General features: G+C 48.6%; 1 protein-coding gene across 1 annotated transcript in view; it reads right to left on the bottom strand.

The window, feature by feature from the left end:
- The window catches only part of LRSAM1 (leucine rich repeat and sterile alpha motif containing 1), a 331,526-nt gene that overhangs the window by 242,328 nt on the left and 63,135 nt on the right, over positions 1–26,063 (bottom strand). The window lies entirely within an intron of this gene.

The raw sequence follows: 26,063 nt of genomic DNA, 5'->3' as shown, positions 1-26,063 counted from the left end.
CCTGAGCACGGCGCGCCTGCCACGGCCTCGTGCGCGCCGTTGGTTGGGGTCGATAGTCGACACCTGAGAGGAGACGGAGCTGCTTGGAGAAGCCGGGAGGTGATTGGGGGTGTTACTTGCAAGTTGCAAGCAGAGAGAGCCTGGCGCCGGCTGAGCCGCGCGGCCGCAAAAAAATGGTGGCGGCCGCGACATAAAGGCCCCATCCACGTGGCCGTGATACGGGCCCATGTGCACTACGGAGCCCGGAGCAGGTGGCAATCACCTCCCCCTGCAGGAGACAATGTCACGGAAGGCCGGCAGGGAGGCACCACCGGCCTGGAACTCAAGGACCAGCCAGCAGAGTCACGCCACACAAGAGAAGAGATCCGGACGAGGTCTAACCCGCGCCATTGGCGGAGGCTTGTCTGAGAGAGGGTGAGGGAGTCACCTGGTGAGCGCCCCCTCCCCCCCCCCCACCACACCTCCAGCCTGCGCACATACAGACAGGTGACATGATGGGGAGACCCAACGGTCCAAAGATGGAACCAGCATCGGACGACCTGGCTGTTCAAAAAAACATTGGTCAACTACTGGACAAGGTGAAAGACACAGAGAGAGGGGAGACCCTGCTGCAACAATGTGTATGTGGTGGGGTCCCAGATAAATCAGAAGGTTAGAGCATGGAAATATTTCTGGAGGATTGGCTCCACACGGAGGTGGTGGCAGCAAAGCATCCACAATGTTCACGGTGGAAAGGGCGCACGGGGTACCCGGCAGGCCGCTGGTGCCTGGGGTGCCACCAATGCTTATCGTGCCCCACCTGCTCAATTTTCGAGACAGTGGTGGGGTCCCAGATAAATCAGAAGGACAGAGCATGGAAATAACCAGCTAAGCATCCACAATGTTCACGGTGGAAAGGGCGCACGGGGTACCCGGCAGGCCGCTGGTGCCTGGGGTGCCACCAATGCTTATCGTGCCCCACCTGCTCAATTTTCGAGACAGTGGTGGGGTCCCAGATAAATCAGAAGGACAGAGCATGGAAATAACCAGCTAAGCATCCACAATGTTCACGGTGGAAAGGGCGCACGGGGTACCCGGCAGGCAGCTGGTGCCTGGGGTGCCACCAGGGCTAATCGTGTCCCACCTGCTCAATTTTTGAGACAACAGTGGGGTCCCAGATAAATCAGGACAGAGCATGAAACTGTTTCTGGAGGATTGGCTCCACACGGAGGTGGTGGCAGCAAAGCATCCACAATGTTCACGGTGGAAAGGGCGCACAGGGTACCTGGCAGGCCGCTGGTGCCCCCAATGCTAATCGTGCCCCACCTGCTCAATTTTCGAGACAGCGGTGGGGTCCCAGATAAATTAGAAGGACAGAGCATGGAAATAACCAGCAAAGCATCCATAATGTTCATGGTGGAACGGGCGCACAGGGTACCCGGCACACCGCTGGTGCCTGGGGTGCCACCAAGGCTAATCGTGTCCCACCTGCTCAGTTTTCGAGACAGCGACCACATCTTGCAGGTGGCACCCCCCCCCCCCCCCCCCCCCCCCCCACGGCCCATGACAGATGGGCAGCAGTGTGGCAAGCATATATATCATGACTAAGGCACAGGCGGAGACTGAAAGGGCGAAAGTGGTAGCCAATATTCAACACCACCACTCTCTCAACATGAATTATAAATGGGAGACTCTCATGAATGCCTCAACAAAGGGTCCAGTGGCTCCAAAGATCCCCAGGAGGATGAGGAAGACACTGTGTTGCCGGTTGTCGCCCCAATGACGTCAGACATTATCATCTAGAGCAGTGGTTCCCAAACTTTTGACTCCTGTGGACCCCCATTGAGTCACCACCGGAAGCCGGGGACCCCCAAGCAATTTGTAGGATTTAAATTTCAAACATTAAAACAGTAATTCGAACAAAATAAACACAGGTGTACACAAAAGAAAATATATATTTACAAGCCCCTATCCCCATGGGAACGTCACTTTTTGTGATGTTCCCGTGGCGATACGGGATTCGCCTTATGTACAAGGCATCGTTGAGCCACTTACTGTGGCTTAACGCTGCTTTGCAAATAAGACCCCCTTTCATGCAATACTTAGGGTGACAGAGGTGGGCAGTGGGTGTTGCGGTGGGCGTTCCACTGCAACACCCATTGATTTTTTAAAGCTGCCTCCTATTTACAAGTGCAGCGTAAATAGGAGGCTGCGCCAAAATTAAAACCAGGAAACACCTGAACTTAACTTGACGAAACGAGGAGAAATGCTTTATTTCTCCTCGATTTTGCTTTTTCCATGTGTGCTGCCTAATGCAGTACACATGGAAAAAGCAAAACGCCTTGGGTTTTTTATGTTCCGGAAGGAGGATCTTCCTGTACATCTTCCCCTGCACGCAGTCACACTTGCACTATGGTGCAAGGGTGCCTGCATTGGTGCTACACTTTTAAGTGTAGCGCCAGCACAGGGGGAAACGCAAGACTGCAACATATTCCTGTAAATATGGTACAGCCCTACGTTTCCGAAGTGTTGGAGCGTGTCATTAAGCCAAGGAGGATAACTACACGCTCCTCCACTTCTGTTGTAAATATCCCTCTTAAAATGTTATATTGAAAGAATTTGAAAAAACTAAATAATTTAATGGGAAGATTGGTGCTGCATCCCAGTGACAAACTTTTACATGGCTGGTTTTATTTTGCAGTAAGAGGGTCCTGTTCCTGCCAGGGCCAGACTGGAAACCAAAAGCAGCCCTAGAAAATGTTTTCAGACCAGTCCCCATACAGTGCATACCAAGTGCAATGAGTGAGCCTGGCCCCTACAGAGGGGGCTTTGGAATGCTCTCCCCCCCAAAAATTTGGGAAATAATGGTGCAGTCTACAACACAGTTATCATTACATATTGAATTTTATTAGCTTTTAAAGAATAGTAAATGAAGACCTTATTATGCACCAGGGTACGACAATCTGGGAAGAAAAATAAGTTACTGACAAAAGCCGTAAGTAACCAACTGACCTATGCACATAAAATTTTACAAAAATTAAATGCATGGTACATGTTCTTTGCAGTAAGCATATTAACCCTCTGTGCTACATTAGATAAGTTAAAGCTGCCACTGGACAAAACTCTTCTCTCTCTCTCTCCAGCAGGTACATTAATCACTGGTGTTATCTTGACACTTTTATTATTGCTCGAAAACTGCTAATTCGAAAAGGAACTTTGAAGTGCTTTTAAAACTGCTGCCTGCGGACCCCCTGGGAATGTGTCAAGGACCCCTGGGGGTCCGCGGACCACAGTTTGGGAAACACTGATCTAGAGGGACTAGCGATGGTCAGGACCGTGGAAGCCTGGGCCGAGAGATACACAGGGACGAACACCATAAAGACTTTCCACGAATGGCGGGGCGCAACAGGACCACGAAGCCAAGTCCTCTGCGCTACTTGAGCAGAACTCCACAGCTGTGGACAATGACGTTTCAGTTTGTTACACTGGGGCGACAAACACCTTGGGCATTGGTGTGGTGGACAGTTTTAGACCCGCAGCACAAGGGAGTTGGGAGGGCACTACTAAGGGGGGGGGTCACTTAGAGGAATACGGGAGAACATCTCACATTCATCACCAGCCCACAGAACCATGCATCCATGGTGATTTAGCACAGTCCTCCAACTAGGGCCTAGGCCTTAAGATGTTGTCCTGGAATGTGTATGGCCTTGGCGGTAAACTCAAGCAGGTAGTCACGTGGAAGTACATGGGGGTGCCACAAACCAGACATCATCCCACTGCAGGAAACACATCTGGCAGGCCATACCTGCAGAGTACTATACCATGGCAGATATACTCTGCTTGACCACACAGGTTTCTCAAAGGGGTCCTGGGAAAACCCTCCCTCTCTGTGTGACCCGGACATGGGTGACTACTCCGGGGTGCCAGGCGGCAGTGGGAGGATGCTGGAATGGGGAAAACCCTGCTGCTTGCCTTCTGGTACTTATCCGGAGGCTCCAGCTCGAGGGACTGGACAAAATGGGAAGGTGGGTGGCGGAGTCACCAGAGGCACTGCTTCTCATCGGGGGACTTGGATATGACCCTGCACACGGACCAGAATAGGACGAAACGGTCTGGAAATAAACCTAGGCCGGACGCACACACTCTGGCCTCCTTCTTGGACACCATGAAGATGACAGACCTCTATAGGGACGAGCCCTGTGGATTAGACAATACATGTATGCTGCAAACCAGATGCTGTCCAGGACTATCCTACCTCCTGACGCCCGCCACCAGCATAGATTTTCCCACACAACAATCTTACCCTAGGCATCTTGGACAACGCAACCGACTAACTCTACCATTAGGATAAGGGGAAGTGGCAGCTAGACCCATGGGAGCTCATGGATGGGGCCACAAGAAAGCGGATTCAGGACACCATAGGCCTATTTTAAAAAAAAATGTTGCACAGTGTACTTGGAGAGATGGGATGCAAACAAGGCAGTCAAACAAGGACAATTAATCACCCAAGTGTCCAGGAAATGGAAGAAGAGAGACAATGGGGGTCAGGGAGCTGGAAACACATCTGCTTCAGCAGGAAGCGGAATATGTCAAAGTCTCCACCCCTAGGCTGGTGGTCATGATTGAGGGAATAAGGGAAGATCTGAGATGTCTGGTGGAGCAGGAGGCCAAGGTGCAATTCAGGGCGAGGCAAAGCAGACTATGAGGTAGGAGACAAGGCAGGTAAATAACTGGCGTAGCTGGCCAAGAAAGAGGAAGGACAAAGATGGATTTTACCGCTAGATAAAGGAACTTGGGGGATGGTGGAGACAACAGTGGAGGTGGCACACGCTTTGGCTACACACCTGGTAGGCCTATACCGGGCTGGTTACAAAAAAGGATGCCCTGTTACGCAGACTGGGAGGATGTAGTCTCTCTATATACAGACAATGGGCTTTTATACCTGGCTGACCCAGACCACTTGGTGCCCACTGGGAGTGTTTTATTCATACTCTGGGATTCGCATCAACTGGCACAAATCAATCGCATTCCTATTGACGGAGGGCAGCACAAAATGGGGTTGGAACTCTACCCCAAGCTCGGAACCCACATGGTTTCGACATTTGGAAATCTTTAGGATGTAGGACCAAGAACGGTTCTTCGGAGATAACCTAGACACGATTCTGGAACTCCTATAGAGCAGACGTGGCTCGCTGGATCAGGCTCCGAGTCTCTTTGATGGGAAAAGCAGCCCCTTTATAAATTTATTTCCTTCCCAAGGTCCTTTATGTTACAAAATACCCCATTAGAGATCCTGGATGGTTTCTTTCGGGTGCTGGCCAGTGCGACACACACCTTGTTATTTTTGGGGGGAGGGGGCACTGTGGATAGCCATTACCACCCTCCTGACAAAGCATATGGACGGGAGTATTGCTCTCCCCAACTGCTTGCAATTATATTACGGGGTGACATAACTGCAGGTGATCAATGACTGGGCCTTCTTCTCACACCAAGAGCCTTCGGTAAAGGCCAACAGACGTGCAATTGACCCAGAGGTGTACATGCGCTGCCTCTACGGAAAGTGGGGGACAGTCCTCCCGCCAGCCAAAGCGGTGGTCAATACTTGGCATATAGCGACTCGGACCCTAGTATGGCAGTGGAAATTAATGATGGAGACCCCATTGTCGGACTCCAAAATGCTACAGGGGCCCCATGTACTGGCAGGCTACAGAAAATGGGATCTGCTATTTATTTCTAAGGTGGGGGGTGTTGGGAGAGGAGCCAAAATTCTGCCATTCTCAGAACTGCAGGAGCAGTAGGAGTTGACAGGGGGCCAACATCTCTGATATCAGCAATTCTGCCACCTCCTGTGACCCCTCCAGGAGTTGTTGCAGGAGGCCCCGATAAAACGCTCTTGAAGAACAGAGTAGTAGGAGCTTCCTTGACCAGTCACACTGTCTTGGCTGTACTCCTCCCTCCTACTCAACAGCCTGCCTCAGCTGGACACACTCAGTGACAAATGGAAACAAGCATTTGCAATGCAATAGGCAAATTTGCACTACAGTATCAATAATATTACAGGGGTGATACTGCCGGTAACTGTGACCATGCAGAGCAGGCGGGTAGCGTACACATTTGTTTAGGTACCCCATGCTTTTGTTCTCGGTGGGTGGGGGGCTCCGAATGCAAAGCGGGAGGGATAAAGCAAAAAATAAACAAGCAGCGATGAAAGGGAAACATGTTTGTACTGTTATCGCTTGCAAATATACTAACCAGAAGGAAACAATAAAAAAACATGGCAGGTATTGGGATTAAATTATTGTAAATAACCAAAAAGTGACAGGTGGGTGTGTGCCACGGGGTGATTAAGTGAAGTGGGAGGTCGAGCAAAGAAGTTGTGTACTTACTGAGGACACAAGTAGCTGGGAGCAGCGACGGGTGCAGAAGCTGAACAAGCAACGAAGACACAATCTGGAGGAAACAATAAACAAGCGCGGCCGCGAAAGTTAAAGCGACCGCACTGTAAAATGAGCTACGATAAGGAGGAACGCAGCTGGCACAATGTGCACCACTGCTCGCCCTCGAGACCCAAAGGCGGTGGGAGGGAACATTTGGAGAAAAGGTGGGACATGCACCCGCCTTTGGCCAATTGCTTGCTTTCATTTTTGAAAGTCCCACACAAAGGCCAATAGAATGCGTGGTAGTTAAAAAACCACATGGACAGGTTTTGAGAAAGTCTGTAGTGATTCCAAGAGGCCTTCCCATAGAGCAACGCATGTGCGCTGCACTAGGCTTGACCTAAAAAGACGTAGGCAGAGTACGGAATGACGATTGGGGGCAGTTTGCCAATATCTGCGAGAAGTGGCCCTTCAGTGCAGGCTTTAAATTAATCCAACTAAAGATACTCCGTAGCGCATACTTCACCAGAGCCAGGCTGTTTCGCTTGGGATGAGTTGACTCAGATCTTTGCTTGAGGCTGTGCAGGCAGAGGAGCAACCATGCTCCACACACTCCGGGGATGGCCCAAGATATAGGACCCCTGAGGAAAATAGGCCACATGCTGTCCACAGTCTATTATACCATGCATTTGGGGGGGAACTCTCCTGCTTTGTAATGTGGCTCCATGGTGGCCAGATGGGACCTAATCAGAAAGTGGGGTCAGAGTGAAATCCCAATGGATAGTGCCTGGGAAACAAATCTAGGATGGTGGATGAGGGCTTAGAAACTGGGCTACGGGCTGCCCACGGATATTTGAGAAAGTCTGGGGACATTGGAGAATGTGGAGAAGTGTGGCTCAATGGTTAGAGTGGCAGACCCTGATGCAGAGGTCTGGCCCAGGACCAGGGTTCAATTCCCGCTCTTGGGCTCAATTTCCTCGGACCTGATAATTCTCGCCTCGGTGCCTTTTCTAATCATGGGTCCCACTGTGCAACTCTGGGCAATAGCTTGCTTAATCTCCACAACGGCCCCAACAGCGCTGGGATGCCTGGCTTTACCTTGGGGGGTGCCCAGGAGTGGACATTTCACAGGAAAAAGCCAGGAAGGGTTCCACAGCGGTATGCGTACAGTGCCAGGAAACCCCGGTTGGGGTATAAGTGCGCTTTACAAGTACAAATTAATTTCATTGGAGGACAGTGGAGGACATTGAATACTAAAGTATGCCCGATGTGGAGATGCCCCAGGAAAGGGGGGTGGAAACTGAGGCGGGTCTCTACAGGAGGAAACCACTGAATACCCGCAGGGTTAGGAGTAAGCTTACCATCAATTGCCGATCGAGCATGCACGGACTGTGGTGTTGGTTGGGGGATAACCGGTATGCCTCACAGGTTTGTCTATTGCTGTTTGTCTCATTTATCAACTGAATAAAAAAGAGGTTTTAAAAAAACAAAAACAAAAAAAAGTACTGGCAAAGCCGAAAGGTCAGCTTAAACCTTTAAAAGGCAAGACCTATTGGCTTTGTCATTACTTGATATTATTGGTATTCACATATTCATCCTGACACATTTTTCAGCCGTCGGTTGATTCTACCCATCACTGATGAGATCTGGAATGTTATCATTGTAGGCTCATCACATTTCAAAAGTTTGATAAATCCACACAGGAAAATCTTTTTTCTACAGTTTTAATTTACATTACAATGATCAGAACGTAAAGCACCCATTCACTCCAGTGGAGACAAATTTATCCTTTTAAAGAAAACGGACTTCGTCATCCTGCAATGGTAGTCATAACATTGTATAACACTGGAAATATGAGCTGCTGTGCCAGGAAGGAATGCTGTGAGCAGCACCAGAGTCACGCATGGACACACGTATCAGGTAGAGGGGGAGCTTGCTTTTGCTCTGCCCAACCCCCATCAACACTTGGCTGTGTCCCATGAGTGCCCTCTTAAACGGTCTGAATCCCACGAACAAAGCCTCCTCGGAACCCTTTTATAGTACACCAGGCTGACGAGGTGTGGGAACGTGTGGTCACAGCCAATTCCTGCAATACGCCAAGATCCCTCACACGGTCCATGAGAAACGCCCGCCCTTCCCCGCAGAGGCGGAGGACTCCTATACACTATAGTGGCTATTGGACCGTTGCACCACTGGGGAAATGTTCTCTCGCATTTATAAAGCCCTGAATCTGGACTGAAGGGTGGACGTGGAGCTGATTCGGAACAGGTGTTCAGAAGACTTACCTCTTCCCCTCACAGACGCAGAGTGGTGGCAGACATTTGCGCAGGTACAATAAGTGGCAAGCAATTCTCGGTTTAAACTCATATGGTTTCATTATTTGCACTGCACCTACCGCACTCCCCGAAAGGCTCCAGAAGATTTACGCAACACGCTCCTCTGGATGCCCACCTTGGGGGGTCGAACCAGCTACGTTCCTGAGGAACTATTGGGCCAAAATGTTGAGCGTACTGCGTGAGATTACCAGAGTCCAGATGGAGACCTCAACCAAACACTGCCTCCTAAGCGTAATTATGGCACCCAAAAAGGGGACTAACATGTGGTATAAGTTTCCTCTACTGGGTCTAGTCCTGGCTAAACACCACGTTACCATACACTGGACACAACCTCGTCCTCTCACTTTGAAAAACTGGAGGGCAAAACTATGTGAATGGGGGATAGCGGAGGAGAGGAGACTGAAACTGGTCCGCACTGATGAGAATGCAGAGCGGGACATAGAAATATGGAACGCCATGCTAGAGTAGTTGGAGACGAGGGAGCTGCAGCCAACCACACCGGTTGGACACTCACAGGAAACAAATAGAGACGACCCCGAGCACTGATGAATAAATGGTATCAGCCCTGTGTACAAAGCATAGGGACCCACACCCACGAGCTACTGAGCACAAAAGGGTGCATATAATAGAGAAATGGGCGAGGATGCATGTGCAGACAAGTGGGCCGCACTCCACAAGAGCTATACACGCCCACCACAGTTAATGCACCCCCTGCGGGAACGGCCCCCTTCCCTGCCACTGCCAGAGACACGCGGGGACATATCTGAACATAAATAAATGGACCATTACAGCCGGGGGTAAGTAATACACGTCACCAAATTCCCCCACCTCCGACATACACCTATAGACACTGGTGGATGCCCTCCACTCTGATCCCACAACTCCCCGTCCACACACAAGCTGACAATAGCTGCATACTTTGGTAGGCCACTGCCCCGTTTGTTGATGTTAATGTTTATTGTTTAATTCAACATCTGTAAAAGTCTGGCTTTTCAAGAATAAAATGCTGATCTCAATACTGTTAAAATCACATAGCCGTACTTCTACCTGAAATGAATCCATTGGGTATGTTCGATTAATCTATGATGTGCTGCAAGGATATTCAATAAAGACATGTTAAAAAAAAAAAAAAAACATAGCCTCCTCAGCGTGGTGGCACCACAACACCTGAAATGCTAAGTTGCTGTAGCAGGATCATGTGATTCTGCAAATGGATGAACTTTGGCACACAAAGCAGGAATGGCTGAAGCTTGAGGCTGCTCTGTGACATCTCCCAGCCCCCTTGATAATGTCCTATTCAACCCATCCCCCTTGTGCAGGCTCCGACTCCTGATTTAGAGAAGTACAGAAGACTTGGTGGATGGAGTGATCCAAGGTCTCTGATCGAACATGCTTCAATGCTGATTGAAAGTACCACCTCTATCACATCACCAATTGAGAAGAGCATTTCAACATTGGCAGTCGTGGATTGCCACATACACTCAACGGTGTCCTGGATTCTTGGCTGCCCAGTGCCAAACTTGCACAATGTGCTACTCTCAGAATCTTGTGTCACATAAGCAGAATCTGCGCAGCTAGTCTTACCTTTTCCCCAGACACTTCACTGCTCTCAATCACCTCCACTCCCCTCCCCTCTGGAATCCTCACTCCCTCTGAGCCCGAGGTACTTACCCCAGATGTGCTGCTGCCCACAGACAATGCGATGATCCCGACTCTTCTCTGATCTGCCTCCCACCGGGCCCTGTGATGCTTTATGCCCCTTAATCCTGTACTAACTGGGATCTCTCTGCACACGGTATGGGCCCCTTTTTTTTTACACTCCATTATTCTCCTCCATTAGAACATGTGCTGCTCCAGCACCTTGCCTCATGGGGTCAGGTACCTCGTCCTCCCCCCATAAGACCCTCTATCACTCTTAAAAATATACTATAGGCCCCATCACAGTTGCTTGCTCGTTTTTTTGAGTGTTTTCTGAAAGACAATGCAAAGCCTTGCAGTTAATACATCCATTTTTAAAAATAAATAAAAGGCATAACATTATAAAATCAATACATCGCATTTATGGTTGGGTGCTTGAAGCTGTGTAAAGAACAGGGTTTAAAGTGGAAGGAGGGAAACCAATGGGGGACTGGCAGCAAGAAAATAAACAGTGCTAAGACTCACCAGCATGTTAAATCCGTAATTGTTAGATCTGCTCCATACTTCTCAACCACTAAGAACAAGGCAACTTTCCTGTATACTATCCTTCAGCATGCTGGTGTGAGGCCCTTTACACAGTCCATTAGTTAAGTTTTTTTGTGGATGACATCTACTCGTGGAGAATGTTTAGGATAGCAGCACAAGCTTCTCCTATCCACGTATCCATCTTTAATTAAAACATGTTTTTGCAATTTTCTTCAAGTCTGACGTTTCTGGGTGCAAGACCCAATTGAGTTTGCTGCCCCTTCTTATTAAATAACCTGGACCGCTGTGAAATCCGTGGGCTACATTCCAAATATTGCTGACGGGGTATGGGGGCAAGATAGTTAAATCTGAGAAGTATTCGAGAGATCAGAGCAAGAAAGAACGACCAGGGCAGTGGACAGGAACGTTCTTCATGTACTAACAGGAGATATTATTCCGGCAGTGGTATAAATCAATACCAACCAAACAGCGTGAAGGAGAGGTACAGTAGAGCTGAGGCTACTCACAATTTATTGTGCATGGGAAGCATGAACATGTGGGTATCAGATATGGAAGGAAATAGAAGATGGTTCTTAATATGGGGAGGAAACCTCCCAATTAAACTGATGCTTTGATGAAGGCATGCCGCAATATGATATTTGTGAATGATGTTTTTGGGTGGTGTCCACAGCCTGTATAACAGTAGTGAGAACACTTCTGCCTTCACTATTGTGCAGCATGGCATGCACGGAAACAAAGTAAAACATGAAGATTATATCCTATTCCAGTAAGCAAAATAGGGACATTTCAGAGCCTGATGGTGTACAGTATGGCCAAATGCAAAGAAAGCGAAGTTCTGCCCAGTGCTTAAGAGAAACTGATGTACACTATAAACCCTCTTTTGTAAACTATACAGGAATATACAGACTTGGTTTCATTTGATGACACAAATGAGTCACAGAGAAACCAGACACCCAAGGGAAGTGTGATAAGAAGTGCCAGAGAGAACAGGATACATAGGGGAGAATGGCAGGATGGATGTGAGGAACACATGGATTTGGTGGAGTATTATGGTGACCACTGCTGCATGAAAAAACGGTGCCATAGTGTCTGAGGCAAGGACATTAATTTACATCTCTTGTGGACACTGGGATGGACGCTGGGCTAGTGAAAAATCAAACTGCTATTCAAATGTGTGCTTTGGCAAACTATTACAGTTCTGCATTTTAGATAATGTTGTTAGCGCCTTTATAGTTAAAGATAATGTGCGGTCATGTAGCAGATACTGTCCCTCAACTGGGAATAGAGAAGTCACACAAGAGATGGGTTTCTCACATGCATTATTTCACGCAACTAGGTGTGGAAGTGGCAAACAGAGGTGAAGGGAGGCTCTAAAGCTGTTGGTGCTTGGATAAAGACATGGTAAAGGCATAACCAAATGTGTAACAAACTCTTACTCAGGTTGGCATTATTGGCCTGGGTGTGGGGGGAGAGGGGGACAACATTAACATCTTGATAGGTCTTGTGATATTATCTCTAGTAACGAGTGTAAAGGGATAGATAATTACAGGAGATCTTGCAGAGGAAGTGTTTACCCAGTCCTTAAGTTACCATCCAACAATGGGCAGGTAGAGCTCGGTCAATATATGCCTCAAAATCTATAGCTGAAAAATACATATAACATTATTAAAATATCTGGGTTCAGTAGTCTGTATGTAGTGAGTAATGAGGCAGGAAAATGTGCAGCATTTAGCAAAAGAGAAACAGAGCAAAGATCGATCAGAGTCATACTGGACAAGGGAGGAGCTTTGCACACAAATAGTTCAAATATAGCAAAGACAAAAGAAACAACTTAAGAGAACTATAGTCCACGAGATCGGACAGGTTAGACAAGGCAGTTTTTATACAAGACTTTTCAATTCCAACACTTACCGCGACTCAAAGAAACAGTCCTGAGACCCGACTTTCAATGGAAGAAATAACAGTAGCAATAGCAAAGAAGAAAAGAGGGCAGATTCCAGGCCCAAATGGCTTTCCACCAGATTTTGTTTGTAATCTCTTATTTACGTTTTTGTGCCGTAGTTTATTAGAGTACAGTACATCAAACAGATTCACCAGATGGGAAAGAGGATACTTTACGGCATTGATAGATAGAGCAATTTGTTATGCAGCGGGTGGGTCAATTGAGTTAATCTTTAGGCGTGTATCGAGACTGCCCACAAAGTGCTCAGGCATCTCCGCCTTATTCAAAAGGGGACTTGTTAAATCTAGGGGCCTCTGAGGCCCTCCCCCAATGAGGTTGCATATTTAAAATTGCGCCCTGGGCTCCTTGAAGTGTGACCTACCCATCTTCCCAAGCTGACCCCATCTCCCCCACCCTCCAGATTCAATGTATAGAATCAGTATACCTCAGACAAGTTACATGGGGGGTCCACTGGGTAATCCAGTGCCAACTATAAGCTGGCACCAATACCATCTACAGAGGTGGTTAATTCATTGACCATGCCTGTCCATCGTTCTAAGTCCCTTTCCGCATTGTCATCTGTTCATACTATGCACAGTCTCTTTGCCTCTCCTATTGCCTATTTCTGCATACCCATTTACACGTCTTCGGGGGTACGACTGCACACCAATGTATCGTAAAGCATCTCGGAGGCAGGAGAAGTCCCAGAATTCTGAATCAATATCTGGGTGTGTGTTCAGGATTTGCCTCCGATATCCCCCAATAGTTTCCTCACCCCACAGACCAGTAATTGACAGAGGCAGGACAAAACCATATCATGTGCAGGAAAGTTGTTGGGATGGTGTTACATCTCGGTCATCCCCCTTGTTGCATGAGGAACATCCTGTGGAGTCTCTAGGGCATGAGGTATGTTTGGTGCAGGAAGTGGAATTGCATACATTTAAATCTGGCATTGCTTGCCACCTCCTTCACTTGCGTGCAAGCGCTGCTCCATTCCCTGTAGGTCTCTTGGTCCATACCCCATCGGTGTCGTGCCCCAATCAGGATGCTACGGCAATCTTATTTTAGAGCTGGGTAGATGCACAAGATCATGCCTCTGCTGGACCCGATGTCCTGCATTATCAGCAGTGTGAGATTCTGGGGGTTCTGTGAAATTCAGGCCAGAGCTTATGGACTGTTAAGGATATTTCTGCGTACTCTAGAAACTGTCCTGGGCAGAGACTAAGTTGTCACCTTGTCTCCTAAAAGGAGATGTAGACTTCCCGCTCGGGTAGGTCTTCTAGCAGCTGGCATCCCCCTCTCATCCACTGCTTCACAGCCATCACGGCGTGCATCCGCTGCAATGGACCCAGCCACCATGTTGGAAGCAGTCGCGCATATGGCGGGCGATGTAAAACTTTATAGGTCACCAATTCTCATGTCTCAAGTCACTTACCTCACGATGTGCAGGCAATCCCTCGGGACCCATGAGCCCTGCATCAAGTACTTGGAGAGTTCTGTTCCTCGAGCATTCCACTCAACAACCTTTTCGCCCAGTTTTGACCTTCACCATAGAGCAGCGTTTTGAATATGGGCTGCGATATAGTATATTAGTAAATAGGGTACTTCCATTCACCCTTTGTCCAAGTCGAACCTCAAGAAGTCCAGTTTAACCCTGCTCCTCTTTCCCACTCATAATACCAGTAATGTCAGGAGGCTGTTTATCTATGCAAAGGTAGTCCAGAGTATAAAGCAAAAGGTGTTTTGTATAGTGTATAGGCACCTTGGTAGAAGCACCATTGGGCTCAATGCCCTGCCCTGGAGCTCTTGAGGCAACGAAGCACCCTTCCCATATTATATTCATATTGCTGCACCTGGCGACTCATGTAACAGAACGCGTACACTTCCCAAGGCATACCCACATCTGGTAGCTCCTCTCAACTGGACAACTGTTAATCATATATTCACTCAGAGACCGGATTCAGCCCCGAACACTTCCATCACCAGGAAAAGTATGGGAACCGAACTAAAGTATCCGACTGTCTTAGGTACACAAGGATGTCGTATACATATATCGAGACAACGTGGGTTCTGTGGCCCATCAGAATAAACCTTCTGGCCAGCTGAGTTTTTAGGAAGATTGTCAATGGCTCCACCGCAAGAGAAAATAGCACGGGACAACAGACAAGGCTGCCCGCTGTCCTAGCTGCTACCTCTATTGGTCCGAACACTATGTGCCCAGTGCGCACTCTGGCTAATAGCGCCTTGTATAGACAGACCAAATCCCATTCTATGGGGGACCTCTCACAAGTAGTCTCAGTTCAGGGTGTCAAACACCTTTTCTATGTCCAGGGCCACCAGTCAGTGTCCCTTCCATCGGTTTTCTCCTAATCATCTGCATTATATGAGACAATAGTCGGAGATTCATGTGCAGTATATTCATATGCGAACGATACCCCGTTGATCATTTCACTAGGAGAGAATCAAGAGGAAACACGTGACAAACTACATAAGTTCCTCACCGAGGTGGCAGACTGGATGACCCACCATTGTCTAAAGTTGAATGCAGACAAAAATTAGATTCTGCTGTTCGGTATGGCCCATCAGTTGTGGGATGCCTCTTGGTGGCGAAATTCCCTGGGCGACATGCCTCTCCTTAAGAAATCTGCGTAAAATCTGGGGTTCGTCATCGATGGCTCCCTTTCGATGAAAGAACATATAAATCTTATTTGAAGCAAATGTTTGGGTATCCTAAAACTTTTTGGAAGCCTGTTTAAATGGATCCAGATAGCCTGGCGAAAGACCATAGTCCAGGCTTTGATTACTAGTAGTTGGACTATGGCAACACCCTTTTTGTGAACATGGAGGACTATCTTTTTACAAGATTACAGGTAATCCAAAATGCTGCTACTAACTTAATCTGTAATATGGACTGGATTAGTTCTGCTTCAGTGTGTTTAACATCTTTAGATTGGCCACCAATGCAAAAAAGACCTGGCTTCAAACTGCTATGCCATGCTCACTAGGCCATGTACAACACTGGCTCGGAAATTTTACGGACCAGAGTTGAATTTTGTAAACCGTCCTGTTACTTGAGATCCCGAAATGTAGCCTTAGCCAAGACCATTAGAATAAGGAAAGCCAGAACAGGTGGAGGTTCATTTTCGCATTTGGCTGCAGTCCTTGGAATGCCCTCCGCCTGGAACTCCACCTCACCGTTGATCATTTGCAGTTTAGAAAGATGTTGAAACCAGTACAGGAGGAAGTAAATCGAAAACAGACCGATCTCTTTATGGTGGGGTTTCTTCAGCTAAAACGTAGGGAGTCATACAGCACCGTGATATCCCCTACGGAATGATTGTTGCACTCTATAAGTGGATAAATAACAATATGCGTGCCCCTGCCTGGGACAACACTACATTGGTATTCATGCACCAAATGCATAACCTCATTATGTAGTCTGTAGTAATATACCTGTGTAATTCGCTTCCTGGAACATCTCCAGGAGCCCGGAGACCAGCTGTGGCCAGTATTGTTGGTATCAGTCTAATGGTAGACTGTCGGGCCCTGGATCTTTGCACCTAGGCATATTCTCTACAGTTTCTGCTAGCCCCTCCTTCGGGAGGCCGCGTTCTAATTGCTTAATATGTTCACCAGTTAGTCTGGGCATTGCTACTTGATTAAAAATCAACTCTATCGGAGGAGCCAAGATGGCGACCGGAGCAGACCTCTAGGCTCCCGGCTCCGCCAGCCTGTTACCGCCGCTCCGTGATCCTGGCATGAATCCTGACGCATCTCACTTACAGATGAAGGGCGGCGCGGCGCTGATTCCAGCGGTGTGTTCCCGGTCTCCCGATCTGCCCGGCGGCCGGAGATAGCCGCGGTAATGCCCACAGCCCGAGAGCCCGTCTGCAAAACAGCTCCTTGCCGTTCCCCGGAGACCTGATGGCGGCCGGGATACCTGTCCGGCGCTGACGACCTGACACCGGTGGAGACCTCGCGATGCACAGTCTGTGCTGCGACGAATACGGCGATTGCGGAAGGAGGCCAGGAGCGAGAGCTTGTTAAGCTGAGGCACCCTCTTGCAGCAGATCCTTTGTTTGGGACAGGTACGGGCGGAGATTGTTACACGGCCATGTTTGCTAGCCTGTGCTTGCCTGGCCCCGCGCCTCGCTACCCCCCTGGTACGGGACGCCTCTCCGCGCTGTGTGCCTCGCTAGTGCTGTGCTCTTCAATGCTTTAGCCCTGCATGGATGCTCGCCTGGGCCACGACTATCCTGTGTATTTTCCCCGGATTTTCGCCATGGGGGCTTTGTTTGAGGCACCGAGGAGTGGGGGAGGGCGCCCGTCCCTATCACTGGCCTGTGTTGCCTCGCCTGCGATGGAGTCCGAGTCCCGAGTGCCTTCCTTGGGAAATGGGAGCCGGGGGCTTCAGCCTGCAATATCTCTCAAGACCCTCCTGACTGCCCTGCACGACCTCCGCGCTGATATGCGCCAAGGCTGCCAAGTGCTGGGGAAGAAGATGGACGACATGGCGTCGTCGCTACGGCGGGACTGCAAGGTACTGACCCAGCCGAATCTACCCTCATCTCCGCTTGCGCTACAGGGCGATACAGTGTTTCCTTCTGCCGACTTTACAGAGGTGCCCGCTCCCGAATTTCCTGACGCCCGAGATTGTCCGCCTGCTGCCTCAATCGGGGATACTTGGTTTCTCCTTTCACCGGAGAATGCAACATTGTTGAAACATTCATCGCGAGTGCCTTGGGACATATCTAAATCATCGTTGCCCTCATTGTTGGCTCCTGGGTTGTGTCTTCTGACTTTGACTTCGGAGAACTTGTACGCGCTGCAGGTTCCCAGGGTACCCACTATTGCAGTTGAAGGAGTTACTGTTGGATCTCGACGGCCATTTTGCGTTCCTGCGACCCTTTCACTTTCCCTGTGGCCATATTGTTTCACTGCTCTGCTGTGGCTCTACCTGGTGGGCTTCCGACGATCGGGACAAGGCTGATGACTTCTCCCTTATTGACGCTGATTGTCCGCCTGGTTGTGACCCCGGACTGAAATACTTGTTGATGTGTTGATTGTGCATTCGGTGAGACTTCTACCTACTTCGTATTGTATTCCTGCCATGCGCGCAGGCCTCTCCCTGCATCTCAAGTCGCAAGTATTGTATTATGTCATTTTTGGTCCCTCTCTATGGGGCGACTGTTCTTTTGTGGGCGGGCTGCTCTGGGACAAAAAGTTGCGGTTGGTGGCCGCTGGGCCTGTATTTGACTAGCCGGGGGGGCTCCGGACCGGAACACTAGCATGACGTGGGGGGTTTTGGATGACTAGGAGTCCGGGAGTCCTCGTGTTGTAGTGGCTCCTCCCCGCTTCCTTTTATTTGGGAGTGGTAGATTAGCTCGTTCTTTTCTTCCTCCCTATATCCAAGTGTTATAATTCTTTACTTTTTGTTCCTTTCTTTCTTCCTTTTCTACGTTTTCTTGCTTCGTCTCACCTTTTACTTCTACTTCTTTTCTTCTCTTCTGTATTTCGGGTTTAAAGGGCGACAGACACTCTGCTGGGGGGGGGTAGGCCATAGCCTCTGCATGTGTGTAGGGTGGGGGGTTACATTTTATTTTTGTTAGTTTCTATGGGACCGGTTTTTGCTTCTTTTCTGTTTTTCTTTTTCCTTGGCCCGTGTTCAGGCATACTGGGTGAAGGGTGGCGGAGTGGGTATGAGTGGGTGGTTGGGATTGCTACCCTGCAACGTGAACAATGTGTGGCCATCCTGCCCGGTCGGGACTGCTTGTTGAGAAATGGACTGTGCGATTCATGGATATTGTCATGTCCCACCTGCATGGTCCTTGCTCTTCTTTTATCATTTTATGAGTACGGAACACTACGACCTGACTTTACTAGTTGCACAAAAAAAACTTGAAAACTTAACCTTAAATACTCCTGTGTCATGGTCTTACGGCAATTTCCAGTCTGATTCTCGCTTACTAGCCGCGGTGCAGCTGTACTACTGTGTCACCGTATTGCATGCTTGGTGCTATATGAGAGTTCGTGGCCGGCCGGAAGGTTGTAGGCCCGTATTTGTACTGTATTTCGTGCACAATAAAGGTTTTCAAAAATTTAAAAAAAAAAAAAAAAATCAACTCTATCATGGTAGGGGAGGTAGGCATGGGGTCTTGGCATACGTCTGCCAAGTATTTGTGTAGTAGCGTCTTTATGCTCACTTGTGTGCATGCTGCTGTGCCATCAGTTTTATTACGGCACAATTTCATGTAGTGGGGATTCTCCTTCTTTAGCAGCCAGGCTAGCAGTCTTCCCAGGTTGTCTCCCTCCCTATGCACTTTCTGCCTAAAGCCTTTTGTATGAAGCTATCCAGCCTATGTAACCTTGTATTACCCTCTTAACCACCAGTATGTTAGCGTCTCCCCCATTCCATGCTGCAGCACCACGCTGCAGAGTCTCCAGTCGTTATTCCCCCTCTCCTACAAGTTGGTTTCTAGCTAGCAACGGGTTCCACATTTTTAGAGAGGCGCTCCCCTCAAGTCACCACCTTGATTGAGAGTGTCCCATTCTGTTCTGAGTGTATCAGCAGAATTCCGCTTCGCTTTAAAGTACATAGTGATAGTATCCTCTAAGCCCTCCAAAAACGCTTCATCTCAAAGTGTTTCAGTTGAAGCCTCCAAAGTGGAACTTTTGGTCCAGACATTCTCCTTCACCCCTTCCCCTCACTCCAGTTACAGTGGTTGTGATCTGAAAGGAATCTCACTAGGCACAGCATCTCCCCACCTCATGCCCTCTATCTTGCATCACTAGGTGTAGCCTGCTGTGGATGTTGTGTACCGGTGTAAGGCAGGAGAATTCACTCTGCGTGGGGTGCTGGACTCTCCAAATGTCTATACCATTGAGGTGTGCCATGGCAATTCGCAGTTCTGCTGTAATCTGAGGTTTTGTACCATTTCAAGAGGATGTCTGTTCATCTGGACATCTAGCATACAGTTAAAGTTCCCCACCCAGAGTTTGGGTGGGACTTTATAAGGTAGCAGCATGGCTCTAATCATAGCATAGAACTCTCTACTATTGTTGTTGGGGGCGTATACGTTCAGCATGCAGATCTCGCGGTCATCCCGTGACCCTTGGAGTAGGGCAGATCTCCCCTCCACATAGGCCTTGCAGTCATCCTAAACTGCAATCCAAATGAACACCCCCCCCCTACATAGCTCAAATAGCTGGAGGGGTACATTCAACCTCACCATTTCTTCCCCAACTTTTGGGTTTCCCAGTCTAGCAGCTGTGGTTCCTGTAGGACAGCAATGCATATATTCTGGTGCCCAACGAATGCGTGTATTCGGTTTTGCTTTACGATGGTGTTAAGACCCAAACACTCCATGTGATCATTCCGATTGGGTTTGCTATGTTGCGCTATACTTCAATCTCCCATCACCCTTTAGATTTTGTTGGGACGGACACCCTTGCACGTCCCCTCAGACCTCAGTCATTTCGCTCACCACTAGTCACCACCAACTGTTGTGCAGCCTCAAACCAGTCAAACTCTCCATTTCCGCCCCCGAGGTAAACACTTCTCTTTCCCAAATGTATCTTCCCTAGCATGTCGCTATGCATTAGAACCCATCCCTGTCTAACTTTCCCTCAAAAAAAATCTGTGGATTTGAGTGTTTCCTAAAGTACTGTGTTCCTCTGTTGGGAGTCGCAACTCAAACCAGTTACCACAGCTAGAGAGCTTACAGGAGCAGGATTTGGAGCCACCCTGGAAACCACTAAAACTAACTCCCAAACTCTTATTGTCTGCAACATGCAGTATGCTCAGAAAACGTCCAACAGTGTAGAAAGTAGGAAATAAAAGTAGACCAATCAGTCGGCCCAGAAGATGAGCTGCAGTATAGAAAATTAGATGAGTTTGGAAATGAGTTACAAGTGGGGGCTTGGCAGATGTAAATTGAGAAGGGGGGCTCCCACTCACAGTCCATGCCCCTTGTTGCATTCGTACCACTGGCCATGTGGTAGGTAGGAGCTGCAGTGTTTTCGGTCACATCGGCCTCCTAGCCGCAGAGCCCATGTGATTCCAGATACCAGACATATGGCTGGCTCGACGTCAGGCCAAAAGGTTCTGTGGTGTCACTGCTCAATACTGTCCAGGTAGTGTCTATTAGAGACATTCAGGGGTCTTCTACCCAGGTGAGGGGGGGTCATGGCTCCCGTAGTCACTGCCATCACCAGAGCCCCGGCCTCCTCACTTTCTGCATTCCGCTGTTCGATGTCAAGTGTGCTATCCTGATGCACAATTCACTCAGTACCATGAGTGCCCCCACGAGCCCCCCTGGGTGCGCCGTCCCCCATCTGGTCCTGTGCCCTCTTGGCGTCCACATCTAGGGGGAGCCCTTTGCAGCGGCTGGGATGCGGTCTCCCAGATTCGCTTCCACCCAGGGCTACGTCTCCTCAGAAGTATTAAAAAAGTGTGCTCAGCCTACATGAATTACCTTCAGATGGGTGGGGAACAGTAGCATATAACTCAGTCCCATAGTTCTCAATTGTTATGTAGGTAGCCCCCTAGCGCTCGGATGCTCCATTTCGGAGTAGCCATGCGCTTTACAAATCGTATCATTATTATTGAGGCCCTCTTGGACCCACTTTGGCTCTTCCTTTTTAGTTTATATTTTACACGTTTTAGCAGACTTTGTTTTTATCTATATTATTTTTACATGTTATATTTACACAATATTATTCTGAGAAGAAGCTGCACAGGTTGCTTGTTTTTAGAAAGCCTTTCCTGCTACATAATCTGCACACTCCGTTCAAGGCTAGGAACAGTACAAGACATCATAGTGCTTGCGTTGCCAGCCCGGAGACAGTTCCAACATCTAGACACATCATTGCACCAGAGCTGTACCTCTTAACACAGTGGTTTTATTATATAATCAATGCATTGTCCCTTTGAGGGTTAGAGGGGCACTCCAGCTGTGACGGTCCTGGAACAAATGCTGTGTTCGACATGCAGCTCTGCATACGCTGATCTTCTATCCTGGAGAGAAAGGATTGCCAATCCAACACCAGACTAAGTCATCCAGGTATGGGGTCTCAGGCTAACCCTAGAGATCAGCAGAGGATACACTCACTATGCTCTCAGAGTAGTGATAGGTAGGGATACTTGGTTGGACTGTTCATTCTTATTACCAGATTTATAATGCTGGTTACTTTGCTTTGTTTGATCTGCCTAAATGTGGCAGCTCATTCTTTCTTTGCAAAATTATGATTGTTTCAATAAATGTACAGAAAATTTCCTTCGTATCTTTCCTGTGTTTACAGAAGGCATGCATGAGTAGACCACAAAAGGGGTAGGATTGGTTTCCACAATTCCTTTGGAGATCGCAGTGTCATTTTCGTGGTTGCCAAAATCATCTGCCACCCTAGGAAGGTTAGTAGTTCGGGTGAGGCACTGTGAGAAAAGCTACCAATTGGGCCAACAGTTTCTGATGGTGTAGATAGACTAACTCACGTTTTCTGATGTCCTGTTGTCCTAATACGCAGTCCTACCTTTTCTTTTTTTTTTTTAAACAATTTTTATTGGAAACAAAATTGCAGCAATAATGACATTACATAGACATATCGGCAGGGGATACAAGCTTTTAGCATTACATTACGATCTGCAATCATCAGGAGTACATAAGATTACACTCTATGAATGGCTTAACAGTTGCTATGAGGGTTACAACTATGTCTTCGGGTCAGGGAACATTGCTTATTCTCATTGTTATTAGTAGCCCTAAGTTTATGCCATCATGTCTTCACCTGCCCCCTCTAACACCGCAAGTCTCTCCCTCCTAAGCTCCACCGTGGGAAAAAATGTAGATTTCACCCCTGTATTTAGTCCAGCGTCCGCACTTTTAATCCCATTTTCATGGGCATCCTCTTCCTTTAAACACAGTTTTCTCCACTACCATAGCGTGGTCCATGTAGTCCTACCTTTTCTAGTTGGTACAGTATAACAGTTGCACACTCTGGGTGTACTCCAGAAGATGCAGATGGAGTGATTTTCATATCTGTGGTCACCTGCACCCTAGAGCACCTGGAGTATTGTGTCTCGGAATGAGCGGTCTGCAAGCTCTCTCTATGATGAAGACAGGTGACAGGCCGGTCAGAGCAACAATTGCCATGATCCATTTCTCCAGAAACACCTCAGTGACAGCCTCAGCGCCCTCATTGAATCCCACAAACCTCAGGGTCTCACGTCTAGACCTGCCCTCCGCATCATCGACTCAGTCCTCCAGACGTCTTGTGGTCTCTAACAATGCAGAGACCGTGGCCTTAAGGTTTTTTATTTCTTCTTGCAGGGAAAACACAGTCTGTTCAATTTCCTGCAATATCTCTGCTACTTTGAGCAGGTGTGTCCACAGCAACGTAATACATAGGTATAAAGTATCATTCTTATTTTCAAGTGAGGATCTAAAGCGTTCTATTGCTGCAAGGACTTGGGCCCAAAGGGGCCTGGTGACTCTGCTCTCATTTCTCCACAGTATGTCAGACGGTGGGCTACCTTTATCTGGTCCAGGGCAGTGTATTGATCCATTTTGGTCAGTTGAGTGCTTTCGGAGCAGTTTGTCTTTCCCCATGGCTGCCAACAGACTGATAGGTCTTTGATTTTTCTGCCAGAGAACCCCGCCCTCCTGCAAGCAGCGCGGGATGGGGGCTCCCTCCAAGCCTCTGCTCTCCTAGCTCCTGGCCTCGCAGCACCTCTTCCCTGCATCTGGAAAGCTATTGCCGTCAGGTGCCACCTCCCTCAACCAGGCCTGGTCAGTCATGCTGGTCTTACCGCCCTTGTAGGGGGTGGGCACTTACCACTCGGTCACCCAGACTCTTAGCTGGGGTTTCCCTCAGGGGGGTCCACACCAACAACAAAAACAACAGTTGATGGCCAGAATGCAGAACAATGTCATACATTCACCCCAGTACAGAGATCTGGGACTAAATCCATCGTTTTTTTTCTCACCAAGCCAACCCAGTTCAGACATGGCCATATACAAATCAGCCTTGACCCTGTGCCTCATGGGAACAGTCCAGCCCGAACTGCCAAGCCATGTCTTCCCTGGACCGGAATCAAGCATACTAGGACCGGTTTCTGGCTATCAGCCGTCATCAGCCAGGATAGCTTGACTCCCGTGGCCTGGATAGCACGGGACTCACGTCTGAGCATACCCGTCCCACTCGGGGTGACAAATGTTTTGCTGTTCACCCTATGTGGGAAGGGTATGCCCAGACATGGGTCCCTTGCTCACTAAGCCACTGGAGTCAAGCTATCCTGGCTGAAGACGGCTGATAGCCAGAAATCGGTCCTAGGATGCTTGATTCCGGTCCAGTGAAGACATGGCTTGGCAGTTCGGGCTGGACTGTTCCCATGAGGCACAGGGTCAAGGCTGATTTGTATATGTCCATGTCTGAACTGGGGTGGCTTAGTGAGCAAAAAAATGATGGGTTTAGGCCCAGATCTCTGTACTGGGGTGAATGTATGACATTGTTCTGCATTCTGGCCATCAACTGTTGTTTTTGCATAAGTAATGGAACTAGGCATCACAGGTGCATATCTGTTCAGGCAGGCGCGCCCTCATGCGTAATATAATGCACCCTGCCTTAGGACTCTGAAGGCCTGCTGAAGGGGGGACTTACATTTAGGACATGTAGTGTACGTTGGCATTGCACACAGGGAGTGGGCAATGTCATGTTTTCACAATGGTTTGCACAATTGCAAGCATCCTGCAATGGCAGTCTGCATGCAGTTTGTGTGTGGGTCCCTTAGAGTGGCATAATACATGCAGCAGCCCTTAGGGACCCTCTTTAGTACCCATGCACAGGGTACCAGGGGTACCATTTAAAAGGGACTTACAAGGGTGCTAAAGTCCTTGCCAAATGGGTTACAATTAAAAGTTGTCTTGTTTTAGAGAAAGAGCACTGGCATTAGGGCCTGGTTAGCAGGGACCCAGTGCACTTCCAATCAAAAGCGGTGGCATGGCTCGCAGCCAGGGTCAGCCGTTATGCAGTGCGCTGCCAACAGATCTCTCATCTCAGTTGGGGTACGGATGAGTTTTCCTTCTTCTTCGCCTACTGTATGTATGGCCTGCAGCCCACTGGCTGTCACAGCAACTGCCAGTGAGTCCGGGCCTCCTCGCTGCTACTCACTCAGGTCTCTACAGGTAGCGGGCTTTGTCAGGCCCTCTCCACTATTCTGCTCCTACTACAGGCCGCCGAAGGGGAGGCGGGGACAGTCCGCTCCATGTGCTGGGCACTTCAAGCCGCCGGGCTGCCATTTTGATTTCCCTGTCCCCTGGTCTCCACTTCATGGCTGGCCGCTCTCACTCCAGTGGCCAGCGGAGCAGTTTTTAGGGCCAGTTGCCGCCTACAGGAAGTTTGCAGTGTCAAGGTTTGCGTTTGGGGGAGTCCTAGCCCATCCAAGGCGCAAGATGGAGCAGGATTACTGCCGGGGGCTCAGGAGCCTGCGGCAAGTACGTGTTGTCTGCCATCTTGCCGCCCACGCCCCCACCACCAGATGTTTAAAGAAACTAGCTAGTAAATTAGCTACACAGTTCCTTGAGGTGGTTTGGAAAACCAGGAAGCCAGATCACCTCCACCTGGTCCTCTAAAATCCTTGCAAAGATGTTGGCAAATCAATTAATTGGAAAGACAGAAATGCTGGTCCACTCAGACTGATCAGGTTTCATGCCACACAGATGTATGGGAAACAATCTCATAAGATTATTTGAGTGCATTGAATATATTTATGAGGTAAGGGAGCCCATAGCAGTCTTGGCATTAGACACAGTTTGGGTGTTTAACTCAGCTGAATGGGAATACATGGTAACGGTGCACGAAAAAAAGGTTTGGCCTGTGTGAAATTATTCTATTCCGAACCCTCGAAAGTGAGAGTAAGTGGCATACAATGGGAACCCTTCAAGTTAGGAAGGGAATGAGAGATGGATGTAGCTACTGCTATTTGCATTGATAGTGGGCCCACTACAGAGGAGTTGTGATCCCTATTTAGATGGCTTCAGTGGCAGTCTTACTGGACTGAGTCAGAGAGTATCCCCGTATGGCAACAACGAACTGGTGTATGTGGCGGACCCACAAGTCACTATCGATAGACTGTTGAACATTTTTAAAACATTTAGAATTTATACGGCGCAATATGTGTTACAATAATGCAAACCACTACCATACATGACTTTACCACACAAGAATAACATCCACCTTTATAGTGCACTT

Source organism: Lissotriton vulgaris, chromosome 5 (assembly GCF_964263255.1).
Source record: "Lissotriton vulgaris chromosome 5, aLisVul1.2, whole genome shotgun sequence".
In the NCBI taxonomy this organism is placed as follows: Eukaryota; Metazoa; Chordata; class Amphibia; order Caudata; family Salamandridae; genus Lissotriton; species Lissotriton vulgaris.
The sequence above is the reverse complement of the archived record's forward strand: the minus strand, read 5'-3'. Positions and strand labels throughout refer to the sequence as shown.